The sequence below is a fragment of the Cydia strobilella genome, chromosome 12, assembly GCF_947568885.1.
Source record: "Cydia strobilella chromosome 12, ilCydStro3.1, whole genome shotgun sequence".
In the NCBI taxonomy this organism is placed as follows: Eukaryota; Metazoa; Arthropoda; class Insecta; order Lepidoptera; family Tortricidae; genus Cydia; species Cydia strobilella.
Window position 1 is genome coordinate 17,105,886 of NC_086052.1, and position 13,762 is coordinate 17,119,647.

At 36.7% G+C, this 13,762-nt stretch overlaps 1 protein-coding gene across 4 annotated transcripts in view; it reads left to right on the forward strand.

Annotated features, from left to right (window-relative positions):
• The window catches only part of LOC134746302 (broad-complex core protein isoforms 1/2/3/4/5), a 58,226-nt gene that overhangs the window by 26,555 nt on the left and 17,909 nt on the right, over positions 1–13,762 (forward strand). For all 4 annotated transcript variants that reach the window (XR_010128224.1, XM_063680680.1, XM_063680681.1 and 1 more), the window contains exon 2: positions 3,663–3,706. The gene's annotated coding sequence lies outside the window, so the exon portion shown is untranslated. The remainder of the gene's footprint in view (positions 1–3,662; positions 3,707–13,762) is intronic.

The following is a 13,762-nucleotide window of genomic DNA, read 5'->3' on the forward strand; positions in this document are numbered from 1 at the left end:
TAACTCACACATGAACACATCTATTTTCGCACATATACGTCACCACTACGTCGGAACTAGGCGCGCGATTGGTCCTTTCACTTTCATATCAAGCCTACATAGTTTGCATTCCAAATAGCGGACGCCCATTGGCCGTTTCAACTATGACCTTTGCCGTGATTGGTCGGTCCTTTACATATTACCTGAGATATATGGGATAGAATGTGAGGATTCGGGTTTTCCGGGAGTAAACGACGCTATGTAATGACCCAGTTACCGCTGTGTGCTTTGCCTTTGCATGTTTTAGAGTTATGTACAACTGTTGCTGGTTCGGTTATAGTTTTTACTTGGATACCTTTTTATATATGTGACGTTTTCAACCAAAAGGTACCACATTGTCGCTTGTCGATAAGGTTGATTTCTAATTGAAGCTATATGGAAATAGCGCCTTACTGACAAGCGACAATAAGTACCCTTTTTTGGTTGAAAATGGCACATATGTATACAGTATAAAGTATGTTACAGACAAAAAGTACCTACAGTGAGGAATAATTAGCAATAACATGTATTATTATGAACTGCGAGACCAATTTTAAACATAATATGTGTAATCTAGCGTTATTTTTAAGACATAATATAGGTACGAGTTGGAGTTGCAAGCGTTTATAGGCTACGGTGACCGCTTTCCGGCTGACGGCCCGTATGCTTGTATTCCACCAGCGTAGTATAAAAAATCTTTGAAGAAACACGTCATAATGAATATTTAATGAACTTTTTGTTAAATGTTGAATTAATTTATTGGTTTTATTTAAATATAACATGGCATACCTTAATTAAGTAGAATACACGGAATTATAACAAATTTTTGATCAAAATAACACATTTTTAATTACTTTATCAATTCTCGATTCAGATTTTTCGTGCAAGATCTCGAATCGCCTTCCCTAATCACACACACATCCTTATTTCTATTTATTGTAACACTTAGTATTCAGATCTACATATAAATTAGTTCCCCGTTCATTGTGTGTCCCTAAATGAATAACCCCGTTCATGAATAACGCCATTAGAGTCCAATTCAGATTTAGCAACTTGTAACGGTTTTGATACAACCTTGAAGATCGCTTACGCTTATTGGTGCATGCGAAATGAAATTAAAGTACGTGGAATGCGCGCCAATCACCCAGACGATTGTCAAAGTCGTGTCAAAACCAGTTAAATCGAGCTCTATGTGAAGTAATTAAAAAAATAAAATAAAATCAAAATAAAAATAAGAACAAATTAAATTAGGTACTTTCTATGAAAATATTTTAATTTTTGTTTTATATTTCAAGTACACACACTGATATTATTATTTCGGTTTAAAATTAAAATATAGTTTATTTACCAAATAAATTACCTATAACACTGATTTAAACTTTCACGATTTTTACTCATTATTATTTACAACGACGGGACTTAATCGCGTAAAATAAGTATTAAACCCACCTCCGACGTTTCGAGGACGGCGTTGTCCCCGTGGTCTCGGAGAAGACGTGAACGTCGGAGGTGGATTTAATACTTATTTTACGCGATTAAGTCCCGTCGTTGTAAATAATAAATTACCTATGGTTTTTCCCTATGACTGCCACACCAGTACGGCTACCATCAGTTCGGCACTGACATAAACGCTAGCGTAAACGTAACTTACTTTCTATGCATCTCGCTCGTACTGACATAGTAGTGCGAGCGAGATGTATATAGGTAGAAAGTAAATACGTAGACGTTAGCGTATATGTCAGTTTTGACACTGTCAGTGACTCGTGGTACGGGTCCAGGCTAGGCCTGTCTCGTGAAGTCAATTGACAGTATTGACACAATTCCAATTATTAATAACTTAAACATCTTCCTGCGCTGAAGATTTGACTTTGTAGTAATATGAGTAATACTGATTGCTTAAAGTATTAAATAACAATAAAAGGCTTAGTGCCAGTTGCATCATCCGCACTTGACAAACTGATAAACGTCACCCAACGCGCCGCGTCAGTTTACTATGAAACTTTCCATACAATAAAAATTTTAATAACTTAAACATCTTCCTATGCTGAAGATTTGACTGTAGTAATATGAGTAATACCGCTAGCTTAAAATATTAAATAAAAATAAAAGGCTTAGTACCAGTTGCATCATCCGCACTTGACAGACTGATCAACGTCGCCCAGCGCGCCGCGGCAGTTTACTATGAAACTTTCCATACAATAAAAATTTTAATAACTTAAACATCTTCCTACGCTGAAGATTTGACTTTGTAGTAATATGAGTAATACCGATAGCCTAAACTATTAAATAAAAATAAAAGGTTTAGTGCCAGTTGCATCATCCGCACTTGACAGACTGATCAACGTCGCCCAGCGCGCCGCGGCAGTTTACTATGAAACTTTCCATACAATAAAATTTTTAATAACTTAAACATCTTCCTACGCTGAAGATTTGACTTTGTAGTAATATGAGTAATACCGACAGCTTAAAGTATTAAATAACAATAAAAGGCTTAGTGCCAGTTGCATCATCAGCACTTGACAGACTGCTCAACGTCACCCAACGCGCCGCGTCAGTTTACTATGAAACTTTCCATACAATAAAAATTTTAATAACTTAAACATCTTCCTACGCTGAAAATTTGACTTTATAGTAATATGAGTAATACCGATAGCCTAAACTATTAAATAAAAAAAAACGGCTTAGTGCCAGTTGCATCATCCGCACTTGACAGACTGATCAACGTCACCCAGCGCGCCGCGGCGGTTTACTATGAAACTTTCCATACAATAAACATTTTAATAACAAACATCTTCCTACGCTGAAGATTTGGCTTTGTAGTAATATGAGTAATACCGATAGCGTAAAGTATTAAATAACAATAAAAGGCTTAGTGCCAGTTGCATCATCAGCACTTGAAAGACTGATCAACGTCACCAAACGCGCCGCGTCAGTTTACTATGAAACTTTCCATACAATAAAAATTTTAATAAACATCTTCCTACGCTGAAGATTTGACTGTAGTAATATGAGTAATACCGATAGCCTAAACTATTAAATAACAATAAAAGGCTTAGTGCCAGTTGCATCATCAGCACTTGACAGACTGATCAACGTCACCCAACGCGCCGCGTCAGTTTACTATGAAACTTTTCATACAATAAAAAAATTAATAACAAACATCCTCCTACGCTGAAGATTTGACTTTGTAGTAATATGAGTAATACCGATAGCCTAAACTATTACTTAAATAAAAATAAAAGGTTTAGTGCCAGTTGCATCATCCGCACTTTGACAGACTGATCAACGTCACCCGGCGCGCCGCGGCAGTTTACTATGAAACTTTCCATACAATAAGCGAACTAACGATGATAAGCATTTTGATGCAACCGACCCTTAACCTATACAAGAAAAATCACAATTTAGTTTAGTTACTATTGTAGACAGCAGGTGCGTCTGTTGTGTTGTGTATGTGGTGTTTGTGTGTAGTAACTGTGTGTTGATACTTCCTATAATTTAGCAAACGTGGAAGCAATAATCTTCAAAAATGTTGACATAAACCTACTATCACTAACATATCGCGTTAGATTCTACAGATAGTAAGCTATGATATATGTTATCTCGTATGCTTTGTTTATATGCTAATAAAATATTTTCTTTTACAGATTTTGCAAACGGAACCAGCTAAAGGCTCGTCAAAATTATAAAGGTTAGTACCTGTAGACGGACCTTTTTAGGGTTCCGTACCCAAAGGATAAAAACGGGACCCTATTACTAAGACTCCAGCACTGTCCGTCTGTCTGTCATCAGGCTGTATCTCATGAACCGTGATAGCTAGACAGTTGAAATTTACAAAGATGATGTATTTCTGTTGCCGCTATAACAACAAATACTAAAAACAGTATAAAAATAAATATTTAAGTGGGGCTCTCATACAACAAACCTGTTTTTTTGCCGTTTTTCGCGTAATGGTACGGAACCCTTCGTGCGCGAGTCCGACTTGCACTTGGCCGGTTTTTTTGGACTCCCTAACCCTTAAACATCGGATCCAATAACCTTACGTGTTTGTGCACCGCTAACAGCCGCTAAGAAGCTCAAAAGTGGTCACGTTTTTCTCAGTTGTAGTCTGGCTCTTTCGCACTCATAAAATGTTCATACACGTGATGGCTTCCCTTTTGCACTTATCAATTATCTTTTAACGTAAGCGTCATTTCAGATCTATGGTGTTACGCGTAAAGGATGACTCACGTTAGACCGGGCCGTGTCCGGGCCGGAGCTTCCGGCGCTTACTTTTCTATGACATGACAGGTGATCACGTGGTGCTTTCCATAGAAAACGAAGCGCCGGAAGCTCCGGCCCGGACACGGCCCGGTCTAACGTGAGTCATCCTTAAAACCGGGGAAATCGTTATTATAAAACCACAGTTTTGTCTCAACAACCTAACCACTGCATAGGGGTGAATTGAAACAACGTTAATGTTGAGACATCCGTCCTAAATATGCTTCTTTGCCTCAAAACGATTATAGACACCGCAAAATTGACGTTGCTTCGACTTACCTCTTTTTCTCACCTCCGTCTTTTAACTCTAACTTAATAAAATAAAAACTCTTGATCTATATTAAAAACAAACTATGATAAAAGTGCAATGCAGAACACCTAGAAAATAACCATATCTTATCTATGTCATGATTAGTCCGTACCTAAATAAAGATAAAAAATCTAGGTACGCTTAGATAGTAAAATATGGGTTAGTAAGCAAACATATTAAATAAGCACTAATTCTATAATTATGTCATATTTACTACGAGTACTTCGCCCTATAATTAGACTGGGTCGGATTAAACAACAACTTTGCCCTTTTTGTAAAACAAATGATTATTATTCAGTTTATTAGTGCGTACGCACCCACGTTACAGATCTACACTCGAAAGCCTAAATATTTTATCAGACGTCGTTGCACTTTTAACCCGAGATTAACTTTATTTTTAAAAACTATTTTTTACATTTTTGGAGATTAGACTTATAGGTATGAGGGTAATGAGATATTTTGAAAGACTAATGAGCTCTTTAAAAACTTAAAAGCACTTTATTTATACATTTAATATCATTTGATTTCTTACGGTGCTTTTTTCGTGACGCAAACAATCAAGAGGAAACCGAAGAATTATCCTAAAGACCTAGAGGTCTGTTTAGTGGATTTCCATTACTTTTTAACTTGAGATCACTATTAAATAGATTCTTACCAACCAAAGCTAAAAAAAGCCTGAAATACGGACTTTACATCCTAATAATAATAATTATCATTTCATGTGATGTTGAATAAAAAATGTTCTATTCTATTCTAATACTACAAACTACTACTACTACTACTTTAATTTGTACATCCTGTAAGTTTGTCTATCTGACCTGGCTATAGTTTTCCACTCATCTACTCGAAGGTTAGCTGGAAGAGATCCCTTATAGCAGGGGTCGGCAACCTTTTAGCAGCCAAGGGCCATATAGCAGTTAAAGAAATTGACGCGGGCCGCACTTTGCTAATATCTATGACTTTATCAGGTATTGTCGTTTGTCAAAATTACATACAAAATAGCCAGGGAGGCTCGCGGGCCGCAAGTGAGAGGTTTGCGGGCCACATGCAGCCCGCGGGCCGCCTGTTGCCGACCCCTGCCTTATAGGGATAAGTTCGCCTTTGTACTTCCATTACTGTAATTTATTTTTGTAAACCTGTGTTGTGTACAATAAAGTACTACTACAGTACTACTACTACATTGACCAACCTAAGGTTCTTGGTAATTTGGTTGTCAATACTTACCCAACTACCCATTACTTACCCATTATAAGCGTCCGCCACAGATTTAATATATACGAAGCATTTTTTAAGTTTTCACGGACGTCCGGCTGCAACAACTGACGCGCGTGGACTGTAAAGAGCGACGGTCAACCTCGACGCTTGGTCGGGGTTCGGACACGTTTGCGTCTTCTATGGTATATTTATTTCTCTGGCGTCCGCTATCTAGCGCGGGTGCACGGAGCGGGCGCACGCACGCGGGTGCCATTGTAGGTACAGTCACCTACAATAATATGTTACACGACGAAGGCCGCAAACATATCTAACACGTTCTTATTTGTAGATATAAGAGCGTGTCACATATTTTTGCGGCCTTCGAAGAGTAACATATTATTGCAGGTACCTGTACAGTCAAGGGCATAAATATATATACTTACTTACTTACTGCTGTGGCGCGACGACCCGAAGTGGATCTTGGCCTCAGCGAACTCGGCGCCGTCGACTGGACAGAAACGGCTTTGGACAGAGTAGCATGGCGGTCTTTGTTGTCGGATAAATATATATACATTCTCAAAGTTTCAAAGATATGTGTATGCTCTTACACCTTAGACAATAAAGTCGGGTTCACATATTTTTGAGCCATTTGTCTGGATCGATATTTTTGCCTTCGCCTGTACCTACCTAAACACCTGCACCTGCACCTACACCTTATTCATTACCTGTAATGCACAATTGATGAATAAATGATTCTAAATGATTCTAAAATCCGTCTCACGCGTCGGCGTCAGTTAGCGTCGCTCATACAGTATGAGACTTTTATGATCTGGCGCGGTTTGTACAGAGCGGGTTAATTAACAAATAGTATAAGTCATACTATTTGTTAATTAACCCGCTCTGTACAAACCGCGCCAGATCATAAAAGTCTCAATCAAAGTCCTTGTACAGATCAGCTACGGAACTGTGGCCGCTAAAATCAGCCATTTTTGCGAGCTAATGAAGACAGGCGATAAGCTAGGTCACCCGGCGTTGATAGCACTGACACTAAGCTAGATAAAGCCTAAGTTTTTAGACTCACGCGATAAAAAACGAAATGTGTTCGCTACAACATCTATAAAATGTTATCAGCTTTAATAACTACGAAATGCTATGATACCTACTTTATACGGTTGATTAGATGTTAGGTGCAGACATATGTCGTTTCGGACTGCAAATTTGGTTGGATCAAAATTATAAAAATATGTGAACATATTATAAACACCCGTACTTCGCCTTTCTATAATTTCTATATTTGGTGTGATACCTACTTGTGTGATATGTTATATTTTAGGTGTAAAAGTTACGTAGTTTTGGACTGCAAATATCGTTAAAATAATAATAAATACGAAGGGTTGAGAAATGTAGATTTGTATCTTTAAAATAAAACCGGCCAAGTGCTAGTCGGACTCGCGCACCGAGGGTTCCGTACTTTTTAGTATTTGTTGTTATAGCGGCAACAGAAATACATCATCTGTGAAAATTTCAACTCTCTAACTATCACGGTTAATGAGATAGGTACAGCCTGGTGACAGACGGACAGATAGAGGGACGGACGGACAGCGGAGTCTTACATATGTAGTAAAATAAAATTAACAAACTTAACGTTCAACTAGGGAACAAATTAGTTCAATTAGTGTGATGGGCGCCGCAGGAGCCCTATATGTAAGAGCGCGCGAAGCGCGCAGAATGTCGGGCTTCGCCCAACCTGTATGTAAGATATCCTTTAAGGGTGACTCACTCTCGCTAGACCGGGCCGGGCCTGGACCGATATGTCATTTTCTATGGAAACTGGTGGTACTTTCCATAGAAAACAAAGCGCCGGAAGCTCCGGCCCGGCCTCGGCCTGGTCTAGCGTGAGTCATCCAGACAAACCTTGAATAACATTTGTCGGACCGTACGATTTTATTATTTTCAGCAAAATTTCAAACCAGGTCACATTCAAGCCATACTCAACACTTGAAAAACTACAGTGTCAAAGTAGACAATTGTTCTTAGACAAATATTATAGTTTCGATTATATTTGTACATTATTTCAGAATGGTTAACAAGGCCATCATATGCGTAGACATATTGTTCTTAGTAACAAAAGGAAATAACAGAGTATCAACTTCATACACACTTAATACATCTGTTTATTTGTCGCCAGTATTCTAACGAACTCAGGTGTATGCAGACGGTACAACTGTGCTAATATCGCTAAATTCAATGTGCAAATTTTAAATTAATTTTTTTAGAATAGTGAGGTTTTAACCTATTTTGCTACCTAGCTTGATCGAGTGAATACGAAAGGAAATAAAAGAGTGTTAAAAATATTTAAAACTTTTGGAGTGACACAGTTATGTTTGGACCAAAATATTATCTAGAAAGGCAAGTTAAAATAATGTTACTATTCTTATACTTAAATTTCCCTTTGAATTAATTTACTATTGTTGTAAACTTGTGCTTTAAATGTTTTGGTGACTAAGTAGTATAAAGTGGTGACATCTATTTTACTATTGCAAACGCAAGTAATTTTTTTCTCAGCAGCAATTAAGATACAAAAAAAATCGTTTACTGTATTTTATAATTGTTTTAATAATGTTTTAAAACAGCATAGACAGATAGCGAACTTTATCGTATGCTTTTTGCAAAATATTTCTGCCTTAAGTGTATTCAATCCTGATTCTCGCCTACTACTTCAACTCAGACTCAAAAAAGATCTTGTCCTCCGACACGAGAGAGCGCCACTCTGCCCTATCAATCAATCAATCAATATATTTTATTTCAGACCATAGTGTTAGTGTACATTCCCTTAAGTCTATGTTAGTTAAACCTATACTAACTATACCTATTCTGCGCCACTTTGCCAGATGGGTATTCCGTAAGCGGCCTTCTCGCCCAAGTTTATTTAATTCAATTAACAAAATATATTATTATAATATTATACAACTAGTCGCCGAAACCTAACCAGTGCTTGATAAGCTATCAGTAGCCTAGGTTTCGATAAAATGCTAAAATACCACCAAAAAAACTGCGATAACGCGGCGGGTATCACAATGTCAAAGCGTCCAACTGCGGCCACGTCTAACTACAATTTATTTTGATACGGTTTATGTGTTATTTGAATTAGCTAGGGATATACGGATTTTGCCTTAAACTGTGGCTATTAGGTGATCCTGTGTATAACAAGCAAAAGGGAGTACAGTCGCCATCAGATATATCGGAGCGGCCGAGGTGCTCAAAATGTCTGAACACGCACTCTAACGCCTTGACAATAGAGGCGTGTTCAGATTGTGAGCACCTCGGGCGTTCCGATATTTCTGATGGCGACTGTACCTACCTTTGCAGCACATTTACTAAGAAGGAAAAACTTTTTGCAAAAACTCAAAAACGGCTGAACTTCATTAATTTATACAATATCCGCTAGCTTGTAAAAACCACTTCAAATACTTATTAATAATTAAGAATAAAAAAACCTGTCGGCGATCAACCTCATAATGATAACTCGATAACATATTAACACAATTATCCCAGTGTCTGGCACTGCCCCAGTAGTTCCCCACTCTTAATGCTAATAATCGAATTTAAACTGTTGTGAGACATACTAATATTAAATCATTTTACGGTTTAGACTCACTTGTTTTAGTCACTCGCGCGACATGTTTCGGAGAGCCTAGGTCTCCTTTCTCAAGCACTAATAGTGCGAGCAGCGTTCACGACGACCGTGTGTTGCGTACCCAACACAACACACACGCAACACACGGTCGTCGTGAACGCTGCTCGCACTATTAGTGCTTGAGAAAGGAGACCTAGGCTCTCCGAAACATGTCGCGCGAGTGAGTAAAACAAGTGAGTCTAAACCGTAAAATGATTTAATCTTAATGCTAATATTTATTGGTGACAAACAGATTGTCAACTATCGGAATTATATCAAGCACTAGGTCGTTAGAAATAAGTAGGGTTTCAAGACTAGTTTCATTACATTCTTTCAAAAATCAACCGTTAGAATAGAACCAATACTATTCTTACCGGACCTTAGAAAAACATAGTATAAATACATAAGGTGTCCGAATCCGTGTCATTAATTATAAGGCACAAAACCATTGAAGACGACAAAGATGGATGGTCAGATAGATAATATGGACTATGTAGAGGGCAATCTGCCTTCCGACGTGTGGATTTCGGTGTGGTATAAAGGATAAGATGATAGCGGATGTTGTCTGATATAGTTTTTTTTTTATAAACTGATCGGCGATTGGCCCTATTCACACCTGATGGAAAGTGACGACAGGGCCTAAGATGGAGCTCACCGGTTCAGTAACAGCCTATTCACTCTTGTTTTAAAGAGACCGAGGTCATATTGATCAGGGAATACAGATGGCGGGAGCGCATTCCATTCCTTAGCCGTCCGTACCAAAAAGGAAGAGGCAAAACGTTTCGTCCGAACAAATGGAATGTGGACCACGAATGGGTGCATCCGCTCCCCACGCCTGGATGTCCGATGATGGAAAGGGGAAGTTGGGATCAGGTCGTACAGTTCCTTTATATAGTAGGACAAATTAGAAAACAGAGGCTTTGATTACAAAAATCGCAATTTTGTTGTTATTTTTTTACTATTTACCACTTTACGATAACTTTGTGATTATTGTAACTTCGAATAGTCTCTAAATAGCACAGAAAGTACAGATAACATGATAAAGTAAAAAACAGTAACAATATAATATATAAACAACAGATTTAATGCGTCATTTGTATTGCATTCTCCTTAAATTGAGAACTGCACTAACTACAAGTTTCTATTTGACCCAATGGTTGACTGCTATAGAATGCCTTAAATAAATGAATAATAAATAAATAAAATTTCTGAAGTTTGGACCAGCCAGCCGGGCTAGCACATGATTGGCGCGAGAGTATCTCGCCGCGACATAGACTACCCGTCCCTCTTTAATTCATACAGTTAGTAAAAGACGGGTAGTCTATCTCGCGGCGAGATACTGTCGCGCCAATCATGTGCTCGGCCTACAGTGACAGGTAATTTTGAATTAAGTTTGGATATGCACCTACAAAATTCAACGTTACGTAGGTACGTTACGTACGTATCTAATTTCCGACCATAAATAACAATCGTGTAATTATCTGCGAAAAACGCTTGACACAACACAACGCTTGATGTTAAGAGGAAAGGGGACGGCCGCTTCTCCATACAAACGTAGTCCCCATTTTCCTCTCTGGATATTGACATTATGCAACATATTTTTGCATAACTTGATGTATATAGCATAGCTATGTTTTTAGTAGCGAAAAACAGATTTTATACAATTTTTAAATGCCTCTAACTTTTATAGTAATACAAAAATCTAAAAAATCAAACGTAGCGTAGTAACGCATAGCTGTGGTTGATATACAACAAATTGTGTCATTTTTTCATTTATGTTAATATCCACAGAGGGAAATGAGGATTACGTTTGTATGAAAAGGCGATTTCGCGCGGGTCCTCCACTTTAATCTTCAGTTAGATAACGCTATCGCGTCCGCTTGTGTCTTACCCCAATATTTACAGTAGGGTAAAATCTTTTCAACCCGATTGAATGGTAGAGCAAAACGATGCGGCGTGTCATTCTCTGCTACTTTAATTTCTTTTGTGGATGTGTTAAATATGAAAGAGTTAAATGGTTAACCAATAGAACACCTAGGTATCTTAAGTTCTATTGAGCTAGTTCGAGATTCAGCTTAGGTAGGGTAAATGTGTTTTAACAGTACGGTTTTGGGTCTATCCCCTCCTTTATAGATTATATTTTTCATATTCAAATTATCTTTTTAATGTAACAATCTTACTTACCTATATACCTACATGGAAATGTAACGGACGCAAGAATTTCTTTATTGTATTCTGTGAGTTATTGCTAATTTAATTTCCATAAAATGTGTCTACATATAGGTAATTGTGCCCTAACAGTTTTTATATATGAAAATTATATCACAGCCTTATTTATGTGTTACAAAATGATATTAATGATGATCTACTTTAAATTGGTAGGTATATATATATATATATATATCAATGGTACATTATTCAAATAATTTATTTGAGAATAAAAAATCCATATCCAATTACATTTAAAATAAAATAATTAATATTAAATTAAAATTAAATATGTTTTAATACATATAAACCATTTATTTAAAAATCAAAATAATAATATTTAAAACTACAAATAAACTTAAAAGTAAGGCTTTATAAATAAAAAACGTCCCCCAAGTCACTGCCAATGGGCAGTGTGCCCAGAAGACTGGTAAATTAAATATGTTAGTAACAATAGGTAATACTTAAGAAACTATGTTAGTACACAAGAAATAATTTATTAATAAAATATTTTAAAATTACAATTTTTATAAAAATACAATAATTATAAAATTTAAATTAAATTTCGAATCTAGTAGTTACGCATATTTTACAGTACTTTGAATTTTCAAGTACATGTTACATAAAAAAAAATTACTACTTATACCTAGTATATTATTTATTAAAAAAATTTTTTTTAATTATGTACCTATTAAAAATATTCTGTGAGGGTCATAGAATCTACCAATAAGAGATTCTACGATTCTGCGATAAATTAAACCTCAAGTATGGTAATTAAAAGAGAAAACCTTTCATAACGGCCACCCAAGAAACATATTTAGTCATAACCAGACTATGTTGAAAAAATGCCTTAGAAACTATCAATTTCTTCCATTCCTTGCGAACACTACAATTTCACAACCTGCATCTTATACCTTACGTGTTAAGACCTATATTCTTTTGTCATGACATGGAAAGTTTGTCAACAAATACACAATGACACAGAGACAATGATAAGGTCAGATTTCAGCGACGGAAGGCATCTGGTCCGATGTCTAGCTCAAACTGTCTTAAATGTCATTAAAGTGACGATAATTGTCATCATTCTGTAGACAGAGGTAATTCTATGAAGCGTAAGTAGGGCAAAAGTTATTTGTGCACAAGAGAGGAAAGTTTGTTTTTCTTGCGAGTGCTTATTTTGAGTCCCGAGAAAGAGAAAGATTCTATAATTAAATCACGAGCAAAGCGAGTGATTCTAAGTTAGAATCTTGAGCGTAGCGAGGGACTCAAAAACACGAGATGTAAAATAACTTTGCTCTCGTGTTACACATATAATTTTTCACCTCAGTAGTGAGAACATATTAAAGGTTAAAATGTATTTCGAATTACACAGAATAATACAGAAACAAAAAAAAAAACGAATTTGTAATAGAAGTATGAAGTGGCAGTTCAAGGCCTTTACTAAATTAAAAAGCTACTTTGTTTCACTCCCTGGAGTGAGGAAAGTATATTGGTAACCAACTGGTAAAGGCTCTTTTGATTGTGCAAAAACTGATGAGAAAGTTGCATTTTATCCACATGCGGGGCAAAGTAAACTAATGCAAATTTTGAGTTGTTTCCTTATGTTGGCTAGAAGAATTGACTTTTAAATGATGACTTATATTGACCAGGATATGGACCGTGATTACCTTTTGTTATGTTATCGAGCTCCCGATATTTCGACGCAGTTACATGCATCTTGTTCACGGGTAACTGAAGTCTAAGAAACTAACCGTGATATAAGCCTAGTGAAACTAACCGTGAATCATCAATCAAAATTTTAAATTATGATTTTGGTGGACTGTTTGACGAGATGGGATGATGGAAACACGTATTATAAATTATACTTTTAATGTAATAGTAAACCACAAAATACGGCACAATATTTACAGGTGACAAGGCAGACTGACATACATAGTATCTGAAATACAGGAAGAAGCAAGAGTAAAAGGATTTTACAATATAACATGTTCGAAAGAGGTCGCATGCCAGCCAGTCGCCAACAGCCCATTTAAATAAATATAGGTATTTACCTAATAAGTAAACCAAATACAAAGAAAAAAAATAAAAAGTGAATTTTC